The sequence below is a fragment of the Sitophilus oryzae genome, unplaced genomic scaffold (assembly GCF_002938485.1).
Source record: "Sitophilus oryzae breed Bouriz unplaced genomic scaffold, Soryzae_2.0 scaffold_1576_pilon_pilon, whole genome shotgun sequence".
NCBI classification, from domain to species: domain Eukaryota; kingdom Metazoa; phylum Arthropoda; class Insecta; order Coleoptera; family Curculionidae; genus Sitophilus; species Sitophilus oryzae.
Window position 1 is genome coordinate 12,803,655 of NW_022146254.1, and position 8,254 is coordinate 12,811,908.

Here is an 8,254-nt window from a genome sequence, read left to right on the forward strand (position 1 = left end):
GGTACCTTGGATTGGGAGGATTGTTGCTTCTGTGCAAGTTCTTTAACGTTGTTGTGAACATACATTTAATATGGTTATATGTATATGTATATTCGACAAATTGTATAAAATATTATTTTTACCCTTATTCTACGGCTATGCCTAAAGAATTTAAGGTACGAAAAATACCATCAACATTATTATTCTTCTCAGAAAGATGGGTGATGCAAATAAACAGAACCATTACCTTAAGATGAAATTTGGAAGAAATAGTCATAAATAGTTGCATCATTTTTAGTTTTCCTTTGTAATTCGTTTACTTTCAGACACGATGTCTGGTTTCTATTCTACTTAAGAAATGGTCATGTTTGTCCTTTGCAAACCTACCTGAAAATATTATTAAGAAATAGTAGGTACGCCCGTGGATTTTCGGAGAGGGCATTTCATAAAAGCACGGTCACAGAAGGGACCGGGAACATTCATAAAAATTTTTCATAGACGTAATACTGCTAAATTTATATTTTGTATTAAAAGTTTAAAATAAAAAGTAATAACAACTTAGTAAGAATTTAATTATAAAAAAAATAAAGAATAACATTCCCAACAAGTGGTGATACAGGTCAAATAGAGAACTACAACATTTGGTGGCAGCGACCACAAGATTGGTGACGACGGTGGTCCAATCCAGGATCACGACATTGGTGGCAGCGGTAAAACTACCAAGGTTTCCTGAAGGTGCGCCAGACGCAGCAGAAAACCTACCAGTTTTTGGAAGAAGATAGAGGCAACGGGCAGTTCTTGAAGGTGCAAACCAAGAAGCAGCAAGAAGCCCGACACGAGACGTAGACATTGGGGACACTGAAGGAGCGCCAGACGCAGCAGCAAGTCTCCAGGGAAGCTTTTGTTTTCACCAGATGATGACGGGGTAAGTCTTTCATTTGTTTACTGTATTGTGACGCTACTGTTTTTCTTCTGATTTTAGTTAGTTAGGATTTAAGTTAAGACAATAATAATTCTGGGCTGCAAATAACAAAAAAAAAAAATATTGCTTAAAATTCGTAAATATTTTTTTTTCTCTCTTCAAACTAAAAATACATCTATAAAAATAAATAATAATTTTAAACTAAAGTAATAAATCATTAATAAAATATAATAATGGCAGGAGGTAAAAGACGCAACTGATGTTCTGAATTTAATAAATTCATTTGATGGTCAGGGTGACGCAAATTCACTCCAATTTTTCTAAAAAATTGTGATTCAATATTAAAATTGTCAAAGTGGATCAAAAAGAATTACTTAGTAGATTTAATTTTGGTACTAAATTAAAAGGGAAGGCACAAGAGGTAACACAATATAAACAGTTTCAAAATTGGGAAGAACTAAAAGATTTCTTATTAGAGAGCACTTTACTGATAAAACACCACCATCGCATTTTCTAACACAAATAATGAATATAAAGCAACATTTTAGGGAAACTGTAAAAGAATATGGCGATAGATTACAAATTCTCTTTAATAAATATAAAGAAACGTGTCACTTAAATTATGCAAATAACGAAGCTACTGTTTTAATAGAAAATTTAAACTCCATTTTAGTCAATACTTTTAGAAAAGGACTCAACGATGAAAAAATTCAAATGCGTATTATTGCCGAAAATACTACATATTTAGATAAAGCTTTATCATTAGCAATTGAAATGGAACTTGAGAATAATGACAGGTTTAAAAACTCGCATTTTAAAAATATAGGTTTTGTAGAGCGTGGAAATAGACAATTAAATAATCATTCTTCTAATAATTCCTGTTTATTTTGTTTTAAAAATAATCATTTAACATCACAGTGTAGACAGCTTAGGCAATACGAACAAAATAGTAACTCATATAATAGAAATGTACCTAGCAATAATCAGACACGCCCACCGCAAAATTTTAATAGCAATAATAATTTTTCAAATAGACAAGACGTAAATACAGTACAATATAATCAAGGACGTTTCACTAATCGAAACTACAACAATCAAAATTTTAATCAGAACAACGACGTGCGTAATTATAATCGTAATTATGGTAACAATTATAACAGTAATAATCCTCGTTCAAATTACAATAATAGATATTCTCAGAATCCAAGAAATTTTAATAACTCACAAGTTCCTCAACGGCAGCAAAATGTTTCGATACCTCAACAATCTCAAAATTTTTCTAATTACAATAATGAATCCAGTACTACCAATTTTAATAGTTCAAATAATAGATCACCACAACAAATTCAAACTATAAATTCTCAGTCGTTAATCAATTCAGCAGATAATTATTTTTCAGAACCGAGCACATCTCAAAATTTTTCGGGAAACGAGAGCGAAGCCTTGGTCGCGAGCAGCCGATTAAGCGCTTCTTAAAATTAGATAATAGCTGTTCTATGAATTACACACTACCTGAGCATAAAAATAAAATTAAAATTGAGCAAAACTTAATTGACATACCGCATAAATCAGTATTATTTTCCGATAGTTACCAACAATTAGAGATAATTAAAATCCCTTCTTTAGATATAAAAGATAAAGAATTACATCTTTTATTAGATACAGGGGCAGATATATCTTTATTGAAAGAATGTATCTTATTACAAAATAATCTAAAATTAAATAAAACTTGCATTATAGAATTAAAAGGTATAAGTAAAGAACCTGTATTTACTAAAGGTGTTTGTAACATCCCAATTAAATTAAACAATAACAAAGCAATAACTCATCCTTTTCACATTGTGCCAGATAGTATACCGATTAAAAGTGATGGACTATTAGGACGCGATTTTTTGCAAAAGTATAAAGCCAAAATAAATTACGAAGACGGAGTCATTAATTTTGAAGACAATTTTTTTAAAATTTTGCCGTCAGAAGCAACTACAATAATTCCCGCGAGATGTCAAATTATTGTACCTGCTCTAGCTAATTTATCTTCGTCCGAAGGCATAGTAGTTTCAAAACAATTATCCGAACATTTATATCTAGGGTCAAGCCTAACAAAAGTCCAGAACTATAAATGTTTAGTTAGCATATTAAATATTTCTAATGAAGCTCAAACTATCCATACACCTAGAGTGAATGTCGAACCTATTTCTTTTAATGAGTACGAATTTATAGAAACATATAATTATGACATTATCGATCGTTTTGCTAAAATAAGAAAAGAAATTAATCTAGACCAATTAAATGAAGAAGAAACTAATTCAGTATTAGATATTTGTAGAGATTTTAACGATATTTTTTACTTAGAAGGCGATAAACTAACAAGCACCAACACAATAAAACACACTATACCGACAGAAAGTAATAAAGGTCCTATTAACGTAAAACCTTATAGATTGCCTTTCAAACATAAAGAAATAATTAATGAACAAACTGAGCAAATGTTAAAAGACGGGGTAATTTCCGCTTCGGACAGTCCTTGGAATAGTCCTTTACTAGTTGTTCCTAAGAAAAGCGACCCATTATCACCTAAATTTAGAGTATGCGTTGATTTTCGAAAGTTAAATGAAATTACCATTGGAAACGCATATCCTCTACCTAATATAGCAGAAATTTTAGACCAGTTAGGAAAATCTCATTATTTTACTACCTTAGATCTTACTAGTGGATTTCATCAGGTAGAAATGGACGAAAAAGATAAAAATAAAACCGCTTTTAGCACTAATACAGGACATTACGTTTATAACAGAATGCCTTTCGGTTTAAAAGGAGCTCCCGCCACATTTCAAAGACTCATGAACACAGTTTTAAGCGGTCTTAATGGTATGAAATGCTTTATTTATTTAGATGATATAGTAATTTATGCAAACAACTTAAATGAACATAACGATAGATTAATTGAAGTTTTTCAAAGATTTAGACAACATAATTTAAAACTTCAACCTTCGAAGTGTCAGTTTTTACGAAAAGAATGTTTATACTTAGGTCACATTATTACAGAAAACGGCATTAAACCAGATCCATCAAAAATTCAATGTGTAACAAACTTTCCGCAACCTAAAAATCCTAAAGATATAAAATCTTTTTTAGGGCTTGTAGGATATTATAGGAAATTTATCAAAAATTTCGCTAAAATTGCTAAACCTTTAACCGAATTATTAAAAAAAGATTCTGTTTTTAATTGGGGTATAAAATGCGAAAATTCTTTCCAAATTCTTAAAGATAGTATAACTTTTCCACCTGTTCTCCAATACCCAGATTTTACCAAAGAATTTATTATAACAACAGATGCGAGTAATTTCGCAGTAGGAGCAATTTTATCGCAGGGTAAGGTTAATCATGATCGTCCAATAGCGTTTGCTAGTAGAACTCTAAATAAAGCAGAACAAAATTATTCAACTTCAGAAAAAGAGCTAACTGCAATCGTCTGGGCAGTAAAACATTTCCGTCCATATATTTTTGGCACAAGATTTAAAATTGTTACAGATCACAAACCCCTACTCTATATATTTAATATCAAAGACCCTGGTTCTCGTTTGACGCGTTTTAGAATAAAACTTGAAGAATATGACTATGAAATAATTTATAAAGCTGGAAAGATTAATACAAATGCTGATGCATTGAGTAGAATAGTTAGCACAACAAATGTCAATTCTATTATTACCAATTATGATAATTTTAAAACACATCTCGAAAGCCATATAATTATTAATTCCAAAGTCAAAGAAAAAAACACAAATCTGTTTGAAACACCACAACTTATACCTATAGTTTTATTTTTGCCAAAATTATTCAACAAAAACGACTTTAAAATTCTAGAAAAAAATAAACAAATTAATACATTTTTAGAACATTACGATAACACAAATCCTTTAGACATGCCGTCAGTTTTTCAGTATCAACAAAATAATTGTAATATATTTCTATTAACAGACAACGAAAATACATTCAGTGATATTAATTATGAAAATATTTGGTCTTGCTTACTAACTTTACGAAATATTATATCCAACGAAAAAACCGAACTATCATTTATAAAATATCATTACAACTCATTAGTCAAATGGGAAATCGTTCTTCCTATGATAAGATATATTTTTAAAGACCTCTATTCAGAAATTACAATATTTAACAACAGTCTTATCAACCCCTCAGATGCTGAAAAAGTTGTATTATTAAATGAAAATCACAATTGTCCATTAGGAGGTCATCAAGGGTCATCCCGCACATATAAAAAATTATCTCAATTATATACATGGAAAGGTATGAAAAAAGACATAAAAGAGTTTATAAAAAAATGTGAACTTTGTCAAAAAAATAAACAGTCTCGAAAAACAAAAATGCCTATGGTAATTACGACCACGGCATCAAAACCGTTCGAAAAATGTTTTTTAGATATAGTTGGACCACTACCAGAAACCGAAAATGGTCACAAATACATATTAACCTTTCAGGATGATTTAACAAAATATATAATTAATATACCTATGAGAAATCAAGAAGCTGTAACTGTAGCGCATCATTTTGTAACGAATATTATATGCATTTACGGAATACCTGACATGCTAGTCACAGATCAGGGGTCAAATTTTTTAAGTGATATTTTTAAAAGTACTTGCAAGTTTTTAAAGATAAAAAAGATCCAAACAACAAGTTATCACCCAGAGTCAAACGGAGCACTAGAACGCTCTCATAAAGTTCTAGAAGAATATTTAAGACACTTCATTAAGACATCTCAAACAGACTGGGATAATTGGATTCCCTATGCAACATTTACATATAATACTACACCTCACACTGCTACACAATTTTCTCCATTTGAACTTTTATTCGGACATATTCCTACATTACCAACATCAGTTAAACAACCACCTAAAGTCAATTATACTTATGATGATTTCATAAACAATCTTAAACAAAAAATGCAACATTCTAATCAATTAGCTAAAGAAAACTTATTAAAATGTAAAAACATATCAAAAAATAATTACGATAAAAACAGTTATACCAGAATATTCGAAATTGGTGACAAAGTGTTACTTTACGACGAATCAGTTCGACGTGGCAGAAGTAAAAAACTTTCCGCCTTATGGATTGGTCCATATACCATTATAAAAAAAATATCAGATGTAAATTATACAATTCAAAAAGGAAAAAATAAACAAACTATTCATGCAAATAGATTAAATATTTTTATTATTAAAACTAAACATAATCAGTATATATAGATTATAAAAACTAGAATTAATAAATTTTAATTAGCTTATTATTAGTATATATATTTTGTTTTAGGGTTAATTTATTTATAATAATTACCAGTAACACTTGGTTATTTGCAGTTCCTCATCCAGAAACTCTTACGATATCATGTAATAATAAAAAAAAATCACGTAGATGTAATACTAAAAAATTGCGGTAGTGTCACTATAGGTAAACAATGTAAAGCTTATAGCGCATCATCAATGCTAATCCCTCATGGAAATACAGTCCAGTCCAATATTTCAAGTGATTTTATTCCACCATTCGACATTAGTGATAGATATGTTGCTCATTATAATCGTAATATTAGCCAAAACTCTGAAAATGTAGGTAACTATGAAAACTCCGAAGAAGAGAATGTTAATTTACAGGCGCCCTCGCGCAGACCCATTGGGTATGTACCATCAAGGCGACCATTAAAAGAAAAATAATTTCCGCATTTGATACATTTTTAAATCTGCAATAGTTATAAAAAAAAATGTTAGTTAAGTTAGAATGTAAGTTAGTTATAATTAGTAGTTAAGACTTGTATAATACTTTTATATATGTACTTTTATTCATTTCCATCTGAGTTATACTAATTAATTATATAACATTTGTTTTGAGATTTCATATCACTTTCACCTCATGAAATCTCTCATTAAGGGGGAGGTGTTGTGAACATACATTTAATATGGTTATATGTATATGTATATTCGACAAATTGTATAAAATATTATTTTTACCCTTATTCTACGGCTATGCCTAAAGAATTTAAGGTACGAAAAATACCATCAACATTATTATTCTTCTCAGAAAGATGGGTGATGCAAATAAACAGAACCATTACCTTAAGATGAAATTTGGAAGAAATAGTCATAAATAGTTGCATCATTTTAGTTTTCCTTTGTAATTCGTTTACTTTCAGACGCGATGTCTGGTTTCTATTTACTTTAAGAAATGGTCATGTTTGTCCCTTTGCAAACCTACCTGAAAATATTATTAAGAAATAGTAGTAGGTACGCCCGTGGATTTTCGGAGAGGGCATTCTCATAAAAGCACGGTCACAGAAGGGACCGGGAACATTCATAAAAATTTTTCATAGACGTAATACTGCTAAATTTATATTTTGTATTAAAAGTTTAAAAATAAAAAGTAATAACAACTTAGTAAGAATTTAATTATAAAAAAAATAAAGAATAACATTCCCAACAAGTGGTGATACGAGTCAAATAGAGAACTACAACATTTGGTGGCAGCGACTACAAGATTGGTGACGACGGTGGTCCAATCCAGGATCACGACAACGTGTATGTTAAGCGGCGTTTGCACGATGCAAGTTTTGCTTGCGCAAATACTTGGTTGGAAGTACTTGCATTTGATAATTTTAAAATTGTATGTTTACACTAGTCAAGTTCTGATACAAGAAGTATGGAGACCATCGTGATTATTAAATCTGGTGTGAATATTTTATGTCATGCGTTAAGTGATGAATTACGTATTTTGTTAGAAAAACAAGAAAAATCGAAAAGCAACAGTGTGGGTAAAACCATGGATAAATCGAAGGCAAAATTTAGGAGCATCAAATGCAGGATCTCTCGCATTTTTATTTTTATAACGTTCACTTGTAACTTTCCACAAACATTCGTGCTTTTCGTAAATTGTTATAAAACTCATAATTTGGTCATCAGACCACCTGCTTGGCATCACTTTTACGTGCAATTGCTACTGCAAGGACTGGACAACGTGTATACACGTCTACAATTTTTCGCTCTGCAAGTCCTAGCATGCAAGAAAAGTAGACCGTCGATTAACTTTACTTGCAATTAGTAATTTTTCTTGTACAATCAGTTGAGCAATTACTTGAAACACAGTTTATATTAAGCAAGTACTTGTAATCAAGTTCTTGCGCAAGCAAAACTTGCATAGTCTAAACGTAGCTTTAAGGCATCCAAACTTTTAAGTAGATCAGGAATCATTACAGAAGTGTACAAAATTAAGTTTAATTATGCATGTTTTATATTAAATAACCTGTATGGATATTCTACATGCTGTCTTTAAACGATTATA

The 8,254-nt window shown here is 30.4% G+C and overlaps 1 long non-coding RNA gene across 1 annotated transcript; it reads left to right on the plus strand.

Moving 5' to 3' along the window:
- The first annotated feature begins 647 nt into the window (after window positions 1-647).
- LOC115879135 lies at window positions 648-6,560 on the plus strand. Its single transcript, XR_004049668.1, has 2 exons — window positions 648-904; window positions 6,239-6,560. It is a non-coding gene; the product is annotated as an uncharacterized LOC115879135 (long non-coding RNA).
- The last annotated feature ends 1,694 nt before the right edge of the window (window positions 6,561-8,254 follow it).